This window comes from Coffea arabica, chromosome 11e (assembly GCF_036785885.1).
Source record: "Coffea arabica cultivar ET-39 chromosome 11e, Coffea Arabica ET-39 HiFi, whole genome shotgun sequence".
Taxonomy (NCBI): Eukaryota; Viridiplantae; Streptophyta; class Magnoliopsida; order Gentianales; family Rubiaceae; genus Coffea; species Coffea arabica.
This window is the reverse complement of record NC_092331.1, coordinates 44033278-44055423: the sequence shown is the minus strand read 5'-3', so window position 1 is coordinate 44055423 and position 22146 is coordinate 44033278. Positions and strand designations below refer to the sequence as shown.

General features: G+C 35.1%; 3 long non-coding RNA genes across 3 annotated transcripts; 2 read left to right on the top strand and 1 right to left on the bottom strand.

Annotated features, from left to right (window-relative positions):
* The first annotated feature begins 353 nt into the window (after positions 1–353).
* LOC140020972 (uncharacterized) lies at positions 354–4311 on the top strand. Its single transcript, XR_011824934.1, has 2 exons — positions 354–693; positions 4168–4311. It is a non-coding gene; the product is annotated as an uncharacterized lncRNA (long non-coding RNA).
* Positions 4312–5948: 1637 nt separating this feature from the next.
* LOC140021461 (uncharacterized) lies at positions 5949–8350 on the bottom strand. Its single transcript, XR_011825262.1, has 3 exons — positions 8082–8350; positions 6771–6833; positions 5949–6131 (listed from the first exon to the last, which is right to left on the bottom strand). It is a non-coding gene; the product is annotated as an uncharacterized lncRNA (long non-coding RNA).
* Positions 8351–8496: 146 nt separating this feature from the next.
* Positions 8497–20350, top strand: LOC113717806 (uncharacterized). The gene is made up of 2 exons (XR_011825261.1): positions 8497–11523; positions 19949–20350. It is a non-coding gene; the product is annotated as an uncharacterized lncRNA (long non-coding RNA).
* The last annotated feature ends 1796 nt before the right edge of the window (positions 20351–22146 follow it).

Sequence of the window (22146 nt, the reverse complement as noted above, 5' to 3'; positions counted from 1 at the left end):
GTCCAGTTAATTTCTTTAAAAACGAATGCATGAAAATTTATTAGATTAATGTAAGCAAATTTTTCCAGGGAAATACAAACAAGGTTAAAAGATGAAATTACCCTCGGAACCTAAATGAATAACCATGCAGGCCAAGCAAGATAAGTTATTAGCAATTTTGACAACAGGAACCGAGGGGAAAAACAAATAATGGGAGAATCTGGAATTGAGTGGAAGTAAGGCTAAACAAAGCCTGGGCGGTGATCAAATAATTGCCAAAATAATTGGGCGGTGATCAAAGATGAACCAAAGGAAGGCAGCTGCCAATGAGCTGCTAGGTCCACGCAGTGACTAGTGGAGCAAATAGAGATTGCTTCATAAGTTGGGCGGTGACCGAAAGAAAGCTAAGAGAAACCAATTACAACACTTAGGCGATAGCTGAGTAGAGAAGCAAAGCTTCAAACCTTTTCTGCCCAACCTAACAACCGAGAGGAAAAAAAAAGAGAAAACCATCTGCTGATACATTTGGACAGTACTGAGAGTGTAGAACTGAGTGTGAGAGTGGGAGAGGAAGCTTGGCCAGCTTCATTGCCAACTAAACAAAAGCAAGAAAAGTACTGCAAGGAAAGCGGGAGAAGAGGAGCTAGGACCTGAAGGAACTGAAGCAGGAAGCTAGAGCAGCCTTTTGTTATCGGATTTTAGTGAGAAAAAGGGGTAAGAATCTTCACTAATTTTCTGCTTATTTAGTATAACTGGAACCATACATGAGTTATAACTTGAGCTTAGCCAGTAACTTAGGTTCTGGTACGAGGAAATATTAAGCAGAAACTGTGAAAATTGCAGAACTGGAATTTGTAACTGTTTTAAAAATTTTGGGATGATAATGCTAAGAATCTACAATAATCTCAAGCTTATTTGGTAGAAAATGAATGAATGGATAAGCTGCAGGTTAAGTTCGATAGGAGAAAGATTCGATTATGCAGATGAAGTAAATAAGTGACTAACCTGGTAGGAGCTGAGAAGCTTGAGTATGGAAAGCTGATGCATGCTGTTAAGCATCGGAATTTGTAACTGACGACGGAAATAAGCTTTGATTATGTTAGTCTCTTGAATCTTAGACTCACGTTTTGTTAAGTAAACCTGTAACCGAATAGATATTCCTTGCATGCTGTGTGTGCTGGAATCTAGCCAAGAAAAACTAAGTGTTGTTGCAGGAGAAATTTTGTTTTGAATCGATTGTTTGCTAAGAGGAAGTTCTGACTTCTAACCATGAGATAAGTGCTAATTGTGTGGCTAGTTATCAGAAAAATGGGAACTACAGCTAGGAAAGCATGAAATACGTCCACTTTAAGTAGTAAAAGAAGGATTAACCGTAGGAGTTGTAAGAATTGGAACTGTGGGCATGAAAGTAACCTGGTGCAGGCTGCTATGCACCAGATGTAGCAGGCTTGTGCAGACTTGTGATTTTATTCAATTTTCCTCTGAAATTTTGGTCAAGAACTACCTTGTCTAGCTTAGGATAACCTGCAACAAATTAAGTATCGACTGCATGAGTGATTGAGACCAAAAATTGAAGAAGAAAAGGGGAGAAAATGTCAAATATTAATGATAAACTATTGTTTTGCTGAAAATTTAGTGACTGCAGCCGAAAGAGAACAGAAGGAAACTTTGATTGTCCTCTGCAAATTTTAACCTCTAGACAAACGTATAGAACTGTAGCATGTCATAAGCTCTTAACTTCAACAAGTAACACAACCATGAATTGAAACTAAAGGGAACCTTGAAGGAAAAGTAGCAATCTGCTGCAACAGCTTCTTACACTCTAGCTGAGAAAAAATTAAAACTTGATCCAGCATTGCTCTCTGATCTTGGTGGTAACCTTATATTCTTGCATAAAATGCTCTCTAGTTGGAGTTGGGAGGAGGAAAATAAGAAAATGTGGGGAAAACAGGCTTGCATTGGATTGTGTAGCTACTTGAAGACCACGATATCTGATGGCAGTTTTTGCAGGGGAATTTGGTTGAATAACCTGTTGAAATTATGAGACATTGACCTTAATTCATGTTGGACAGAATGTGTGTCGTGTGTTTGGAGTTTCGGGCAAGAAAAAGATGGAAACTCCACCAAAACTCTGAAGTAATGTTGCTGGAAACTTGTCTAATGGTAGAGAGAAAGAGGGGCTGAAACTTACATGTAATATCTGAAAATTTCATGATAATTAGCTGCCATCTTGAGTAAAAAATTGTGTAATATTTTGTCCCTGCTCTCATATACACTCTATTGACCTTTAAAACTTGGAAACGATGGTCAAGCCTTAGAAAATTCTAGCTAAAACTGGCAAGGAAAGCTGGTGCAATCTGTTAGGATGCCGAGAGGAAGGAAATTATCTTCTGACTAGTTTTCCTCCAATTTCCAACACTATAAACCTTCATAGATGATAGTCAAAGCTGCTCTGTAGTTTAACAACTATGTTTGGCACTATGAGTAGAGTTAAACTAAGGCAAATAAGGAGGAAAGCTGTGAATCAAGCTGCTGAATTACTTCATGGCCGAGAGAGAGGGAAGAGTTTTGATCAGTCTTTCCTTTGAGTTTAGCTACAAATTTTCCACGTTCTGTACAAAGCTACTTTGTAGCTTAATAAATGTAACTAACTTGTCTAGTTGGGACGTGAGAGTGAAAGGAAAGATTTGAGGGAAACATACCGAATATTGGACCGATACATTGCTAGAAAGCCTAGTTAATGGTTGCGATTGAAGATGACAAATTTTGTATATGATGTGGTCAATCGACATGCTGAAATTATGAGTTATTCACCTTGAATGAAATGTATACTAGGTGACTAAAGTTTAAGCAATTAAAAAGTGGAGTTGTAGGTTAAGGAACATTTGAGCTAAAAAAAACTGTTTATGCTGACCGGATGAAGGGAGAAATGAAACTTTTATGAAATCTTGAAATTTAAGCTAATTCATTGTGAAACTCCGCTTATGAGCATTTAAGAAATTTAAACAAGAAAACTAATAAGTTTATACAAAACTTAAATTATAGACAACTTAGAATTTGATTTGGAAAAAAAAAAAGAAAAGAAAAGAAGGATGAAAAGTTTATTTATTTTAACTTTAAGATATAGAGTGAGAAATGGTTTAATCCTAATTTAAATATTTATAAATCATAACCTTAGAAAATATGTATATTTCTTGGTTAAAATGACAAGGTCAATAAGTTTAGAAATAAAATGTAGAACAAATATTGAATACATTATATTTTGTATTTTAAAGTCAAACTGGATTTTAATAGTTCAAATAATAGGGTAATAAATAATAAATGAATATCTACAAATTGTATATTTACTTTGGACCTATACACTTATCCCAGGGAATAGGTGTGAGCCAGGAAACAAACTCGAGACTCAAGAGTAATTTAATTGGATATTTGGTGAGTGTTTCCGAATTGTGTGTTTAACTGTTTATGTTTATTTAATTAAAATTATGTGTTAAAAGTGCTTATTATGGGATATTGCTAATGATTCCTTGTAAAGTGTATCTCAATTGTCCCTCATCTTTAAGTCAGTGGTGTACTTTATCGCACTCGACTTAGTTGAGGTTGAAGGTTGATAATTGACTAAATGTTACTGTAAATGTGCATGAATATAAGACGTATGTGTACTTTACCGCATCGGTTGAACTGGGCCCCAAAACCCTCTGTTCAACGGACTATTCGAGCCAGCAAAGGGCTTGGTCGGATAGGACTGAAGATTTGGGTAACTGTTTCGGTATATTCGAGTATTACCCTGAAGTTGGGAGATTATTGAACTGATTATTGAATGTAGGGGATTGTTTATTGTTTTGGAGGACATAAGGAGGTGAATCGGCGGAGTGTACAATGATATTTAAATGAATGTACAATGATATTGAATAAGTGTGCAATGATATTGAAATGAGTGTCTCTTGACACTGAAATGAATGCTGAATGACATTGAAATGACTCCCAGAGGGAAGTGGCTCTAATGCGAGCACCGTATCCTTTTAAAAGTGATTGTTCAGTGAAGTGTTCTTTATTTTACTCAGTGAAGTGTTCCTTAATTGCTTAATTTTGTTATTGGCTTATCTGGTTTAAGTGCTTATTGACTGTTGCTTGCATGGAAACCTCACTAAGCTTTAGCTCAACCCTTTAGTTTTGTTTTCCTTACAGGAGTTGGTGGTCAAGAAACGAATGAGGGAGCTTAGGGAGTTAACATGAATTCTTTTGTGATTGTAAATTATCTAGTATCATATTACGACTGAAGTTTTGTATTAAACTTGGTATTGTAAAAGATTTGAACGTGTGATTTTAGTATACCACAATGTTATCTCTGAAGTTAATATGAGTGAGTGAGCCCTGGCGAGAGTCAGGCAGGCGGTCCGCTAACTTCTAGGGTACGCCTTAGGAGAAGGTCGGGTCGTCACAGGTGGGCCTAAAATGATGTGCACTTATTAATCTACAAATGCAATACATCGAAATTTAAACGTGCAATAACCTATCTAAGAGGGTAGGTTGTAAAAGAGTATCATGCCAGAACTCTTATTTCTAAGGCTTTTGAATGCAATAGAACAAAAAAAATGTTAGTTCAATTGATAGATGACACATAACATATTGGAGCAAAAATAATATGAAAAATAGAAGGCAATTAAAGAAAGAAGGGTGTAATCCCTCCCCTCGTGCCTAGTGTTCCTAAAGTTGACTCTATCCTAGATAATTTCTAATATGGATGCATGAGGTTGGCTCACTAATGCATCTAGATTCTATAAAGTTTCAGGTTCCCAAACCTTCAGACCAAAGGCGAAAGGTCTTCAATCCCAAGGCTTAAGAGTTGATGGTTCGAGTGATCCCTCAGACATTGCTACGCCCACGTCGTACCACGGTCACATGTCCAAGTGGATCGATCCTAATCCTAATAAGGAAGAGTGGTATGACAACCACTAAAAGTAAAAAGATATGAGGGATTATAAAGTAAAACGTATGCACGTATGAAGTGCTTCTTTTGAAGGGAGGGATTGAATACCATCAAATGTGGGTGAAGGCTTTAGGGTGGCTATCCCCTCCTTCCCAAGATGCAAGCTTGATATATAAACATAAGTGAATGAAAAAAAATAAATACATTATTTATCACATACACGGATATCGAGATGATTGCACGTGTTAAATGCAAGAAACCCTAAAAAAGAAAAAATGCAACCTAAAACCTCCAAATGTGATATATATATAGATATATATATAAAGGTTAGAAAAAAAAAGGATTGACTAAATCAAATGCTTGGATTCTCTAAAGTTCTCAGTGGAGTCGCTAAGCTGTCGTGCCCCATTTTTTGAAAAAATAAAATTTACAAGTTGTAAAAATGAATTTTTTGATTAATTTCGAGTGAAAGGAGTTTTTGATTTTTTGAGAATAAATAAACAAAAAGGGCCTAAAATGGGACTTAAAAAATGCGATGGTTTTGACTCAAAATAATAGTCTAAAAAAGGGTTTTTAAGAAAAATCAGGAGTCACCACTTGATATTGAGTTAAAGTGTACCAAGTCACCTGAAAATGAATTTTAAATGAAAAGTAGAGAAAACCCTTTTTAAACGACTCCAAGTCTACGAAAATCAAGAGAAAAGGGATTGGGAGTCACGGTTGAAGAAAGGGAAGGCAAGGATAAAATCCAAAGCACCCTTTCAACCTAATCAAGGTTAGTTGCATGATTTAGTCGAAAATTTTCTTAATTTAACCTAAAAAACTTATCACATTTGGATGTCACTATATGAATGCAAACCTAGATCTAATGTATATCAGCGGGTCGAAATATCTTTTCAAATCTTGATTTGTGACAGCCCCACCTTCTCCTAGGGCGTACCTCAGGGTCTAGCGGACCGCCTGCCCAACTCTCGTCAGGACTCACTCACTTACATCAAATAAAATAGGGTGCAACGTTAATAATAAATAACAGTTCCCAAGCTTAGAATGTATACTTGCATACATTTCTATCTCAAATAGTAATACAAACCCAAATATAAAAAGGTTCTCAATTCTAAATACATCCAACCCTATCCAAGCGCTAGCACGAGTAAAATCGCAAAAATTCAAAAGAACTAGACCGTACTAATCTGTACAGGTCTCACGCCCTCGCTCGCATCCCCTGTAAGGAAAACAAAACTAACGGAATGAGTGAAAAGCCCAGTGAGGTTCTATACACATAATCACATAATTAAGTCCAAGACATTAATCATTGAATAACAAATAATCCAGAAAATATTTACAATATAAAAGCAATAATAGCACATTTATTAAAAGGATACATGCTCACGTGGAGCCATTTGTTCCTTCATTCACCAACCATTTCCTTATTCCTCCAATATAAACAAAATGTATTTTGTAAGTGAAAATCCCTCCATTGATATTGCCATTCGTTCATTCATTCCATCTCCCCTACTAGCCAATTTACTGGCCATTCTCTACCAGATTTCGTGGTAATACTCGAGTATACCAAACATTCACCCAGGGTCACCAATCGCCCGACCGAGTCCGCTTCTGGCTCGAATCGACTAGCAACGAAGGGCAGAGGCCCAGTTCAGCCAAAAGGCTTATATTCATGCACAATTAGCATATAATCATTTAATCATAGAAAATTTTGGATTCATTTAGATCGAATGCGATAAAGTACACACTCGCCTAGCAAAATTCATTTTTAGCAATCATTGAAAACATTTAACATTTAATCAAACATCCACAACAAGCCACATAGTCGATGAAAGCATAACGTACAAAGAACACTCACCCATTTAAGCAAAATAACGTCCAAAGTATCCTTTCAGATAATACCCTCAATCACCAAGGGACCCTAAGAATAACCAAGAGAAAATATTACGGTTCAACCATCCAAAGTTTACGTGAATCAAAGAAAATCCGAATAACTACTAGTACAATGTATAAAGATGATTTTTGGAGTGAAAAGAGTACATTTAGACCAAAGGACATGAATAAAATATTTGTAAAACTCATGCTCGCTCTTAAAACTTTGAAATCTACATTTGAATCGAAGTGACGAGGAAAACGTATTTCTATTAGTCGTTACTTTTATTTTTTCCAAGGGTACAAGTTTCAGGCGAACTCTAGCTTATATACCTCTACAAAAAAAGGACTCGAATAACCTAGACAATTTGAGTTAGATTCATCCTCAAATTCTTACTCAAGTCGCGAGTATATCTACCTAACCCTCGAGTGAAAATTTGGGCAGCATGCCCTTTGTATTTACCTATTTTTCAGTCATTTATGGCTTCATTATTTTTCTTAATTCAGCCCCAAAATCACACACAAGTAATGTTACCACCATAGCTCTTCAATTAGGCTCCAAAATCATCCAAGTACAGCACAAGTTTACTAATACAACCGCAAATTAAGTTTTGAAGACAAAAGGCTAAATGGCAGATTCGACATCTTATAGTATTTTGGTCACAACTAGAGCTATGTTTATCGGATTGGTGTGAACATCATATTGTTTCTAAGCTAAGACAGAGGGCTACATTTCCTATGAAGGCATCAACATCCAATTCGGTCATTTTCAAGGTCAAATGTGCAATCTCAAAGGAGACAGAAAACTGTCCGCGAAACAGTGCATTTGGCAGTCAGGGGTAATTTTGTCATTTAACATGCTACATGGCTCCGATTGAACTTAAATTTTACAGGCCGCTTCCTAACTCCATTCCCTACAACTTTCATTTTTTAACCTAGGCCTGATTTGGCCTCTAATATGGACGAATGTGTTGGTCTGTGTGGTTCTTAAAACAGGGCAAAATTAGTACTAAGTGCTGGAAAGTTAAACCCTAAGCTGGAAATTTAGAACTAAAACTGGAAAATCCTTATTTGGAAGCTAAAAGTCATATTAAAGCTAGAAATCTTCATATCATCTCTCTCAAGTCCATAACAAAGCTAGGTATAATCATCTCATGGCTGGAAAATATGAATCAAAGCTAGAAAAGTTCCACCAACTTCACAACCCATGAAATCTTTCATAAAACTTCCATATTCAAGTAATATAGCAACTTAAATGCAAGATTAAAAGGAAAAAGTAGTTCCTTGCCAAGAATACCTTGAATCCCCAAGATGAACAGAAAAATACAGCTTGCTTTCTCCCAAAATAGCTCCACTCCAGCCCACCTTTCTTCCTTGTGTAACTTCTTATGAATTGGTTTTTGATTAGAGAGTGATTTCCTACTAGTTATAGCTTGGAATCAAGGTGAAATTGGAGCAGTTTTTCTTTCTTTTGTTGTCTTGAAGGTTACGCCAAGAGAGAAATCAAAATGAGGGATGTTTGGTGAATTTGCAAGATAAGGACTAGAAGTTTCATTGGTCAAAGAATGCCTTGACAATGCCAACACTTGGCTTTCCCTCAATTGTCCTTTATTTTGGCTTCTTTTCCCTTCTTTTCTAGTCAAGGATTTCGGCCACCCTTAGCTAAAATGGAATCAGAATTTCGGCCATCCTCAGCTGGAATGAAATCAAGAATTTTGATTGAAATGGAAACTTACACCAAAGTAAAGACAAGACTAATGTTAGTCAAGGTCTTGGTCCAAAGTTAGGTAGTTGATTGAGACTTGTGAAGGCAAGAAATAATGCCTATTTATTGAAAGAATATTGTAGACACCAAATTTTGATTTCAAACTTCAATCATTTAAATTTTTATTTTATTTGTTTCGATTTTAGGTCTTTATTTGATTTGATTTTATTTTTGTTTTGATTCGTGTCTCTTGTCTTACTTTAATTGAATTAAGAGTTTTTGGCACTAAATTTTTGAAAAAGAAAAATCAATCAAAGGGACAAGAATAAGACACATGGACCTATTTTGAGGATGAGATCTTGGCCTTTCATTTTAGGGTTAGTTTTAAGGGCAAGATACAAAAAGAAAGGGCTCGGCTAAAATAAGTGGAGGGACGACTGAAGAAAATTCAAGGGGGCGAGCAAAAGAAAAGAAACAGAAAAGAAACAGAGGAGGCCAAGAGAGGTTGCAGCTAAAAATAGAGCAAGGGGGCTGAGGGCAACAACAGAGAGTGATAGAAAGGGGGAGGCGGTTGAGCTTGGAAAAAACAAGAACTGGAGAGTAAAATGGGGCGGCAAGAAAGGGCGAGAGGAAGTTTTTGAGTGGAAAAAAAGGGAATAGGAGAAGAACAAGGAAAAAGGGGAACGGCGGCCAGAAAAGAAAAAGCCATGGAAAGGGGACAGGGGGAAAAAGAGAGAGTGAAAGGCCGAGAAAGAGAGAGACCGAGGGGGCTTCGTCCAGGAAAAAACCAAAAAAACAGAGAGTCGGGGGTTTTGGGAAACAGAGTTGAGAGTGAAAGAGAGGGCAAGAAAAGAGAAGGGCAGAGGAAGAGAAGGAAAAGGAAAAAACCTGAAAAATTGGTAAGGAGGGCGGCGGACAGACAGAGCTTGGGAACAAGAAAAGCAGAGAGAAAAAGAGGAAGGGGGCTTGGGGGCAAAATGAGAAAAGCAAAGAGAAGGAAGAAGACCTACGGGGAGAGGAAAAAAAACCAAACCCTAAATCCTAAATGGATCAAAAAATTCCCAATCTTCCTCAACTCGATCCATCCAAATTCTCCCAAAATAGTCTTTGATCATGAATTCCTAAATAAGCCCAGAATTCTTGCCATTAATTTCCATGTCACCGCCTGAACATTCGCAGTCGGTCATCGCCACGATGACCAATTACACCGTTCCATCACTTCCACCACCGCACGCCCGGCCCCTATCGCCATCGTTTCCGAGCTCCTCGCCGCCTGGCACGCCACCGGCCTAGAGACCGCCCGCCACTGAGGCGCTGATGCAGCTCAATTTCTCCTTATTGAAGGGGGGCGGCTGGAAAGCAAAAAGGGAAATTGAAGGGGTTTCGGTGAACAGAAATCAGGAAGAAAAGCCAGTGGGAAGGGGTTTTGTCTAAACAGAAACGGAAGGAAGAAAACGAAGTGAAGAAAACAAGGAAGCCAAAAACAGAGGAAACAGAAACTGGAATCGCCTCCATCACCTCGTCCGGATCCGTCGTCATTATCGGCGAAATTTCACCAAGCAGAGCACTGTAAGCTGCCCTTGTTCTTTAAAAATTTCAGTTTCTTTTTCAAGCTTTTGATACAGATTCTCCGTGGCTTTGCTTTAGTGCAATTTTTCTGTTAATTGGCTGAAATTTTCGAACATACATGTTTTATGTATCGATTAGGTTGAATTTTCTTGGGTTGCTGATAAAATTTTGAACTGAATTCCTTGCTTTTTGGATGATTTTGGGGCCGGTTGTAATGTAATTTGAGCAGAGATTTGTTGGAATTTTTCCATGCCCATTCACTGTTTGTTAAAATGTCCGAGTGAAGTTATACTTCAAGATGATTGTCTGCATTTGCGTGTGAAGAAACCGGATAAAATCAGCAAGTTCCTTTTCCTTGTGTTTTGAAGAATTTTGATCTTTTTCTGTTTTTTGTTCCCTTATGCTCAATCAAGTTAATGACACGAGAGGGATTCGGAGGAGATTCATGTGAGAGTCATTTGTTTTTCTTTTGTTGATTGGAGTCCGAAGTTGAATTTTCTGATTGCAAAGAGGAATGAAATAGCAGCGGACATTGAGCCAGTTCGGAGAAGAACATTTGCTTGATTAAATTTATGATTTCAGTTCCTTCATTTTCATTTTTGTTTTTTTGCAATTTACCTCCAGAATTTTTAGAACTCCATAATTCGCCCCAAACCTCTCATAATTCTTTCGATTGAGTCCTTGTTTTTATTGCATTGGAACCCCTCAAGTTTCCTTTGTTCTGATATGGCCCAAAAACGTTTGTAATGAAACCAATTTCGCCCTTTAAATTTTAATCATCTTTTCACTTTTAATTAGTCTTTTGGGGTAGATTAATTATTGATTTTAGGCTATAATTGTAGTTTCATAATTTTAATTGATTTTTCCATGTTGGACTTTAGTGAAATGGGTTTTGGGTTGAGAGGTTATTTGGATTGGGTTTGTTAGAATGGGTTTAGTTTATTTTTGGGTTTTTTTTGGTTTGGGCTAGAGGGTAGAAGCCCACCGGTTTTGTTGGTCAAGCTTGGGACATAAATAATAGATTGATCCATTCCTTTTGCTCTGAATGTCCGTTGGGCTGGGAGAGTCTTAGGCCCAAACAAATAAGAAAACGGCCCAATGGCTTGAGCCACTAAGAATCTGGAAACGAAATTTCAAATCAGTCCCTAGACTTTCTAATGATTGTACTAAGGCCCTAAAAACTTTAGTTCTCTTTCAATTGGGTCCTTAATATAATTGCAATTAGGTCCCTAGACTTTTTTTCCTTTAATTTTAGCCCCTGAATTTTGTTAATTTGTTGCAATTAAGTCCCTTCTTCTTCTAACTTCCTAAATGTGGGTTTTTTACATGATTTAATTGATTCAATTTCATGTTCATTTTTATCATTTGTGGTTATTTGTTAATTAAAGTGATGCCTTGACCTTTTTCTTTTATTTTGGAGGGTAAATAAGTAATTAAACCCTATTAGGGCATCAACTCAAGGGAGGTACACTCTATCCTTTATTCTTGACTTTATTTGACCTTATGTGACTTTATGTGCTCAATTGCATGCCATTTGAATGCTTTCATTTTATTTGTTTATTTATTTATTCGCTTTATTTGTTTAATTTAGTATTTTTATTTTATTTTAGTTCAATTTTTGATCATTTGAAAGGCACTTGAATGCCACAATTGTAATAGTTAGGCTATTATATCATTTCATTTAATTCCTTCCCTCTTAGATTGTAGTAGGCTTCCTCCCCGAATGTAATAGTTAGGGCTTTATTAGCTTTATTTGCCTCATGTGATTTGCATGCGTATGTGCTATGTGTTTAATTGCTTTCTTAGATTTTGGCATCTAGATATGCATGCTTATGTGTTATGTGAATTACGTGCTCACATGTCTACTTGCTTTAATTATGCACATTGCTTATATATGTGTGTATGATGGATGCAAATGCACGTAACCGTGGCTAGTCCAATGCTAGTCATGGTTGTCCCCTCGAACTCTTGCAAGTCCAATTCTTCTGAGAGAGCGTAGATGTGGGCTAGTCCAACACTAGCCCTTAGGAGCCCTTCGCGCATTAGATCATGATTGCATGGTAAAATCACTTCATCTCATGCATATCTTTACTTTTAGGGCCTCTTTCACCATGTTGCATGACATCCCTCCTTATACGTATAGCCCTTATCCCTAATTTCCCTATATATATACCCTTATGTGTGATACATAACATTAGAATTGCATTTCATTCTAGAATTAAGATTAGGATAGGGCATTTGCTTGATTAGATTAGGGAAAAACCCCTTGAATATGGGATATGGACGAGTTTGACTTTTCTAGCCTTAGCACGCTCGTATTCCCTCTATTAAAGGGAAAATTGAGTCACGAACATTAGTCCCCCGTACCCGATATGATGCATTCCTTTAAGACATGTATATTTCTATAATTATTTTATTCTTTTCCTTGGAGTCTCATACTTTTGCATCATTCGTGATCTCTCCAAAGAGTCATTATTGGGCGTCACAATTAATGTGATTGGCACCATTCAAGTTTTGAAGAGAAATTTGCCCCCCGATGTCCCCCTAGGTCTAGGTTTTGCATTGATATAGTACATCCAAATGTGATAAATGCTTTGGTTAAAATAAGAAAATCTTTGACTAAATCACGCAACTAGCCTTGGCTAGGTCGAAGGGGTGCCTTGGATTTCATCCTTACCTTCCCCTTCGTCAAATGTGACTCCCGAACCTTTTTCGTTGGTTTACGTAGACTAGGAGTCGTTTAAAAGGGGTTTCTTTTCTATCTTTTTCCTTTAAAAAAATTCATTTTTTAGGTGACTTGGTACACCTTAACTCTATACCAAGTGGCGACTCCAATTTTTATTTCAAAAACCCTTTTTAAACTATATTTTGGGTCAAATCGTCGCATTTCCAAGTCCCATTTAGACCCACTTTCTTTGTAAATCAAAATTCATCTTTCAAATAAAAAATTCACTTTTTAAACCAATTTATTTAAATTTATTTATTTTTCTTATAAAAAATGGGGCGCGACAAATATGAACTATGAAATCCACTCTAAAAGATGGGAGAAAGTGATTTGGTGAAGGTTATTTGAAGATTAAATGGTGAAAAGTGGTGTTTTAGTGAGTGGTATGTGTTTGAGGTGTTAGTGTGTGAGTTGGGTTGAAGAAGAAGGGAGAAAAATTGTGAGGAATCCGTGAAACGGATTCTTCTTACGCTAGTTACTATTCACAATCCGGCCATAAATTGGAGGGATTCGTGGAGGAATTCTGGGCAAAAAATTTTTTTATTTTTTTGCTGTTGCATATCCGGCCAGTTTCTGGCCGGATTTCCGGCTGGATTCTTGGCCGGATTGCTACAGTATTTTTTATTTTTTTTTACTATTCGGCCAGTTTTTCGCCAGATTTTCGGCCGGATTTACGGCCGGATTCTGGCCAGTGAGCCCGAAAATATTTTTCTTTCTCCCCTGACTATCCGGCCTTCAATCCGGCCAATATTTGGCCGGATTTGCTGCAGAAAAAGCTGTTTTCTGCAGTTTTTCCTCCAAATTTGCTTGGCCAACCTTCCACATTCCACCTGCTTTCATGTTCTTTGAATAAATCCAAATTTAACATTAGAAATGTATCTTTCTAACCCAAATACACGTGAAGATACATGATCATGCATGAATATAACTTTAACATGAAACACTTTAAATGCATGAAATGTAACAATTGAACATGAAAAACTCCCTTTTTGCCTCAATATAGACACTTTTGCAATTGAAATCATTTGCATGAACTCTTGCCATTACCACCTACAAAACACACAAAACACTGGTTAAACAACTAAAACTTACTAAAAACAAGAAATTGTTGGGTTGCCTCCCAACAAGCGCTTCTTTATAGTCATTAGCTTGACTATATTACTTCATTATCAAGGAGGCTTAGTTAATGAATAATCCACCATTTTAGGCCTTGGTGGATCATTGTAAGGTGACTTAATAGAAAAAGCCACATGATCTAATGATGTGAGAGATGGAAGTGACTTACATATTCCAAGTGTTTCATAGATATTATCTTGAATATGCACCACTTGAGAACTTACCAAAGGAAATGCCATGAAAGTATCTTGGGCAGGAATATCTTTAAAACCTGTACTTTTTATACACTCCTCAAGAGGGGTGAAAATTGAGTCCTTAAAACTCACCTCTTGAGGTTCAAAGTTAGTTCTAAAGATATTATCATGTGAAATGGACATTTCCTCATTGAAACACAAGTTAGAATCATCATTTTGATCAAAATGCAATCCATTTTTACATACAACATTCCCACCATTCATGCTAGGATCATTTTGCACATTATTAGAGGAAATAACTTCACACAATGCACTCAATTGCTCATGTATTCGACCAAAGTGAGAAGCTAATTCATCTATTCTTTCCTCAATCCTATCAAAACGATCGAAAGTTGTATTTGCTAGCTTTTCTATTGCTAAATCAAATTGATTAGAAAAATTTTCTACAGCTAGCTCCCAAGATGCATTAGAATCATTAGCTAATGGTTCATTTTCTAACTCCCAAGGTAGAGGTGTATTAGCTAACTTCTCTATTGCCAACTCCTAAGATGGTTTTGATTCATATTGGACACTTTCAGGTTGGTAATCATAAAAATATGAATAATCACTATAAATACATTGATCATCCCAACCATAAGCAGGAGAATTGCTCCAATTAGCACTATATCGATCAAAACAAGGATTGTAATGCTCTAATTCATCATAATAATCCACATGTTGTGCTTGTCTACATGTATTAGAAGCATGATAACCTCCACACAAGTCACAAATCACATGATAAGAATTAAAAGCATTAACATTCCTCCCTTGCTCAATTTCATGCATAATTGTGTCCATTTGAACTTGTAACATCATAACATCAAATTTAGTCTTTAAGCACCTTATACCATCTTCAAAAGACATACATTCAGTAAATTCTTGGTTACCTCTGTTGAAGGAGCTTTGCACTTAGTAACCATCCATTGCTAAACTTCCATTTCTCAAGCATTGTCCTCCAAATTGACCTACCCTTCTCATCACCTAAAATTGCTTTTAAACAACCTCAAAAGCAAAATTAGTAAGAAAAATAGGTAATGAAACACATACACACATAAAACACAAAAATAATAGAAAATAACATTCACACTATAACTAATGAAATGTCTAAACTAATAAAGTTGTTCTTCACACCGATATTGCCAAATCTTCCCCGTCAACGGCGCCAAAAACTTGACGAGCGCGGGATATACATATAACATTAAGCTCATCCTAATCAAGTTTTACATTTATAAACTCCTAAATACCCCACACGCGATTTATCGCAAGTATACGAATCGTGAGCGAATATAGGGTAGTAAGGGTCGATCCCACAAGGAAGATTGCAATTACCGGCACTACTAAAGTTTCTTTATTATTTAGACTATAAAATGAATTATAACAAGTTAAATCTACTGAAATTATACAAAATAACAAATGAAAACTCCTTAGGTTATGGTATCTCTAACTACTCATGCAATTGCCATTTTTGGATCATTGAGTACTACTATTTAGGCTAGTTATGGTGTAATTTCCTTAAACATGTGAAATCTACTTTCGTAGTGAATCAACTATACTCATAACTAATCCATACCTATTCTCATGGTTATGAAATTAGCTACAAGTTCATTTCTTCAGTGAAATTACATGAAATTAATCACTAAAAACCACATAGGTGCACCCCTACTTTCGTGAGTGTACTCCCTATGTTTAGCACTTCTTGAACCAGTGTTAAATTTCAATTTTCATTGCAAAAATAACACCTTAGATAATCACAATTAATGGTACCAGATTAATCATGATTTAAAGAGCCAAAGTGCTAAATAACTTGCTCAAATCATAGCAATCAAATAACCAAATAATAAACACTAACAATCATAGAAAGTTCAACCAAACCCAAGGTATAAACTTTAAAACACATAATAAACACAAAATCCAGAACTTGTATATTAACCAAACTTAAGAATCTGATACAAAAGATAAAGAGTTGGAGAAGAGATAACCCATGTCACTTGAACTTCAACTCCTCCATCTTCATCTCCATCTTCATCCTAATGTAGCCAAGATACAAGAATGAATGATCTATACTACTCTACACTAAGCTAAACTAACACTTAGAAGATGAAGGAGCTACATTTCTACACTCTCCAAGTTCTCCCGTATGTCTCTCCCTCTCCTCTTCAATCTTGCAAGCTTTTGCTATATAATGATGAAAGTTGGTCAAGAAGTGAGGTTTACACCTCCCTTTTACAGCTGGAAATGATTTTCACATGTCTAGCATCACATGTGAGTTGGTAGAGGTGAAATTGAGTTTTTTGCGTAAAGAGCACCCTTCTCTGACCACAATCCGGCCAAGTTCCGGCCGGATTGCTATAGTGACCTTTTGGTCACTTTCTGCTCAATTTCCAGCTCTGCTCCAATTTTACATCAACTTCAACTGAACTTTTCTTGATGATAAAAGCTGATTTAGCTCTTGACCAAAACATGAAAGTTGTAGCCCTTTGAGTTAGCTTTCCAATGCATCAAGAATCACCTCATTTAGATTTGTGTGGGCTGAGAAATGACCAAAATACCCTTGACCAGTAGAAATTGGCTACTGTAATTCGGCTTTTTGACTTGGAAAACCTTCAAACTGGATTCAGATGTCTTCACCAAAGTTGTAGATCTATCTCTTATCTTCAAATGGGTTCAAGAATCATCCCAATCCTATCATTGTAACTCAAGTTATAGCCGAAATACAAAAATGTGTCAAAACTGTCAAAATACACAAAATCCAAGTAAAAAGTGATAAAAACCTCATTTAATTATTTAAAAGCATTTTTCACCAATTATAGCCAAAATGATTCATATTCTTCCAATAATATAACCAAAGTGACTAAAAATAATATAAAATATCATACAATTATTACGTAAATTAGTCATTAATCAATAATCTAAGAAATTAGCCCAAGTTTTAGGGCTCCTGGGGATGAAAATCTTTGATTAGTGATAGAGAAAACTAAGGAAAATTAGAAGTAGAGTTCAAAGACTTATCAGAGGAGTTGAATTCTTGTATTCTCTTCCTTTGTTAGCTAGGTCTCTTCAGGTCAACTTTTCTTCTACTGAAACTCTTACTCTCCACTTTTATGGTTTTCTTCTTAATGTTGTAGAAATTTAACTGCAATTAGACAAATTATAGTTGGAGTTATTCCATGTATAGCCATTCTTCTTGACGTAACTCCGCCACTCAAACTAACTTCTATCTCCCACTTTATCTCCTACAATATCTACTAGTTCATGTCTTTCCCTATTTTCTCTCCCATGATATATCTATTAAATTTGCATATTTGGTGTTGGTTTGATGGAGAGAGCAAAAACACATTGCATCTGTTACTTAGGCTATAGAATGGGAGTTAGTTATCCAACTCTCACTATCTCCTAGTGATTGAGATGGGATAGGGCATTATCATCACCCTCTAAAAGAAATAATTAACTAAATAAACTACTAGTAAAATAATCAATAATATTGGTTAATTAACTAGTTTTAAACAAGAGAGACAGAAAATTCGGGGTTTCACATTGTGCCCTCCTTAAATATAGTTTCATCGTCGAAACTTCATGTCATTAAGGAAAGATCAAATGTATAAATGAGATCTAAGTTGAGTCACAATTATTAAAAATGTTTATAAAATTTGCAAAGTCAATTTGATATTTTGGTAGTGGTAGTAAAAATTATTTTAATATTCATTTTATTATAAAACACACCAAGATACTAAAAAAATTTTTATGCACAAACTACTGGCAGATTCTCATATTAAAATCTAATGATTTTGTCGTAACATTGACACAATACTTAGCCATTTCTAAAATTTTGAAACTGCACAAATTTAGAAAACTAAACGTGTTTGAAAATATAGAAGTCAAGTAACTATGCCTCTTACACTATCAGAATTTAAAATATGAAGAGAATCTAATTAGTAATTATGGTAAGATTCTTTTCTACATGATATGCAAAAAAATTTTTGTTCCTTAAAATGTAGGACAAATTGAATAGAAAACCATTTTCTAGATTAGATTTGTATCATAAATATATTTTGTAAAGTGTTATTAAAATGAAAATATACTTATTTAATTTATTTTTTGCATTTTTATTGTTATTTTATATATATTCATACTTATATATTTTTAGAAATTATACTTAATGAATGACTATTTGATATATGTACTTAGTCAAAAATTCTGGTCATAAGTTGTTTGGGAAATAAAATTATTAAATTTTAGTTGTACATTTTATTCTTTTTTTTTTTTTGCAAAAATTATGTAAAATTGTGTATTGTAAGAAATTTCTAAAATAATTATTCACTAGTCGTGCTGTAATAATACCAAGAGTAATACTATTAGCTAGTTCAATAAATGTTTCCAGGATAAGATCTAATTGTCTTAAACCTTAAAACAAGTAAAAAAAATGGTTCCATAAAAAAATTTAAAATCTTGTATGGCCATGTAATTTGTTAATTTTCTTGTATTTTTCATCATCTGTGTGTTTCTTCAATCAAAAAAATCAAAAAATCAAAAAAGACGAACTCGAAGTCTGCCAATAAATGAACAAAATCCAAAGCCGACTGATAACGTACTCAATTGGCCACATCAGATTACTTTTATGGTTGATGTAATTGTAATAGTTTATTGGACTTTAAATTAGTCATTGAACATTTGAGAATAATAATATGATTACGCTTTCCTATAAACTAATTCTCTTGTGCAGATATCTTTTAGATTCTAGTTAAATTTGTCAAGTTTAGAGCCTTGAGGAGTGATAGGGGCTAAAGATTTATCTATTTTCAACTTGGGATAGGTAGAAATTAAGGGGAAAAAAACTTGGGATGGGTTGGGTCATCTCGCCTTAATATGTTAGTTGCTCAAGTACTAGTAAATTGGTCAACTAATCTAATTAAATTTTAGTGGACCTTTCATCTTTAATTGTCTTCATACTTATGTAGTAGTGTCCAATTTGTAAGTTCAAATGTTAATGGACTTGTCATGGATATACATTCAATTTGTCAAGCTTAAAGCCCCAACGAGTGATAGGCAAACGACTTATCTATTTTCAACTAGGGATTGGTTAGGTTGCCACACTCTAATATATAAGCCGCCCAAGTGGGTCATTATGAATTATTCAACGTAGCGGTGGCCAATTTATAAGCTCGATTGTTAATATACTTGTCATGGATCTACATTTAATTTAATTTAATTTAATTTAATTTAATTAATATTAATTTAATTGAGTTGATAGTGACCGATTAAATAATAACAAAATTTTGTTACCTATTAGTTGAATAAGTTTGTTTTGAGCATTTGAAGTGGTAATATTTTTGTTTTCAATTTGAGGGAACAAATTATTCTTATTAGAGTCTTTTGTTCTTCAATGATTCTATATATACATGAAAAACAAGAAGCAAACGCTAAGATTTTTAGTTCATATGTTTGAAAAGACGGATAATTAGGTATAGATAAACAAGTTGCTCTAATAGGGCGCATTATTTTTTCCACATATCTGGTTGGGTGAAGACATATAGAAGTTAGCCTTGAGGAAAAAAGTTCTTCAATTATTATCATGCGAAATTTGCATGTTGCTTTATACTACATTTACAACAAATGTAATGTGAACTGTATGCGAGCCATCGAATAATAGTATAGCCCCATAATTGTAACCCTTTGAGGCATATTTGCTGTCAAATGAGACTTTGAGAAGTAATTTATTCACACTTGTTGTAAAATTAGTGTTTGGATTGCATTTTCCATCATTTTTCATGGAAAAATTACTGTAGCGATTTGATATATGTAAGGGAAAAATGTGATAGGGAAATATGATCACGGAAAACGACAATATTTTCCGACAGAAACAAGCAATCCAAGCATGGCCAGTTTGGAATCACCTTGACCGTCAGACCAGGTGGAGCTCGTAACGAAGAGAAATATGTAGCATTTGGTGGACCAACGTTAGTCACAATTCTTTTGACTCTTTTTGCACCTTGGGATCTGTCGAGTTCGCCAATTGATATGGAAGGGTAATTGACGTTGGAGATAAGTTCTTTGGCAGAGTTTCCTTTCCTGGGCAGCTGAAATTTCTATTTGACATTGATCTTATAGCTTTTTCTTTATAGCCATAGTAACAAAGGAACCGCAAATAAGAGGTCTCAAATACTAAACCAGGATGAAGAGCTCCAAGAGGGCCGATTTCCCCAACCCCCATATCATGAGGATTTCCATTGTAATTTGAAGTATTTGTGATTGGTTTTCCCAAGTTGTTAGATGTAGTAGCGGCAATAAGAAAAATAAGTTAAAACTTTAGTTGAGCTGATAAAGAAAAAGTTACAATTCACGGCATGTAGACCAAAGTGACAGCAAAAAATTCGAGGGTTTCTTCCGTTTTCACCCTAAAACCATGACATGATAACATTTTTCCGTTGTCACTATTTTTAGGCATAATGCTCAAATGCTTTTATATTCTAGTGCTTTATTGTGATTATAAATTAACTAAACAAAACTAAAACGATATTAATTATTTGAATAATTAAGTCAATATTCAAGACACAACGCAAATGCATAACAAGATGACGAACGGACAATTAAAATTTTCGTTGGAATCTCAAAATTGTTTATTAGTATTTTATATGTCTTTGCATAGAAGTGCATGAAACAATTTAAAGTATTGTGATAGACGATATTCCAAACCGATGGAATGCATAAACTAATTAAAACTAGTTTATTTTGTGTGGACAAATTTTGATCAATTCATTTTGCTAAACTTAGACACAATACATAATCATGTATTATTTTATTTGTATGTGAAACTCATTTTGGAGTGCATAATGCATCCTATAAATTTTTATGTACAACAAGGCAAAATGAGAAGAATATAAGAAACAAAAAATATTAATAAGCATCATTTTTTTCTATGTCAGTGTTATGTTTGTCCTCTTGCAACTTATTTTATTTATCTTTCTTCTAGACCAATGTTCCTCCCAAATACGGTACAAGTATTCAAAACAATGCATGATAATATTAATGGACGACTTTTTTTTTTTTTTTGGGTCATTATAACTGTAGTCATCAGAGCAGATTTGATCATTGAATAGCTCCAATTTGGGTGAATAGATTTAACAAATGCCATAGCCCCAGTAACATGTGGCCAAGCCATTGATGTTCCAGATCTTATGCCAAACGATGATGGCTTCATTCCAGGAAGAAGGTCACCCATATTACTTTCTGGAATCATTGCTGCTAAAATTGCGACCCCTGGAGCTACAATATCAGGCTACAAATATATGTTTTCAAATTTTAATGTTAGTTTAAAAATGAACCAATAGTGATGTTGAAATTAAATGCTTGAATCAAACTTAAATTTGTACTTTTATCTGTTATATAACCTTAAGAATGTCTTCTGTCAGTGTTCCAGGACCTCTTGAAGAGAAATCTGCAATAATTGGAGCTGGCTTAAAATTGGGAACTTCAAATGTTGGAAGTATCGTTGCTGTTGGATTCCTGTTTTAGAGAAAATTACTTGTGACCATCCAAATTACTTGCAGAATGACTAGGTTCTAATTGTGTGGTAAGCATGGTCATTCTTCTATTGAATGTTTCTCAAATGTAGATTGGGTAGGTTCTATGATTGATCAAGATCTATGAGTGGAATAGCGCTAATGAGACTTGATCTTTTCCTCCAATTTACGCCTACCTTGACACCTTTTTCTTTTTAATCCTTTTTTCTTCTATATTTTTCCACACCCTTAATTTTTATTGTAAGTACTAAATTGCTAAACTTTTTCATCAAATCGAAATCTTTGATATAAAATGCAATGCGATGTGTGTTGTATTGGCCCGTTGAGATGTTATTCATTCTTGAGATACTACAATGCATACTTTACATAAAGAAGTTAAATGGCTCGTGTAACTTCTCTAATATATGTATTTTTCCTTTCCAGTGTTTACTTCCGAGGTTTACAATTTATAGAGGAATTCAAAAAAGTTGATCACATATAGGTCAATCTTTTAAAAT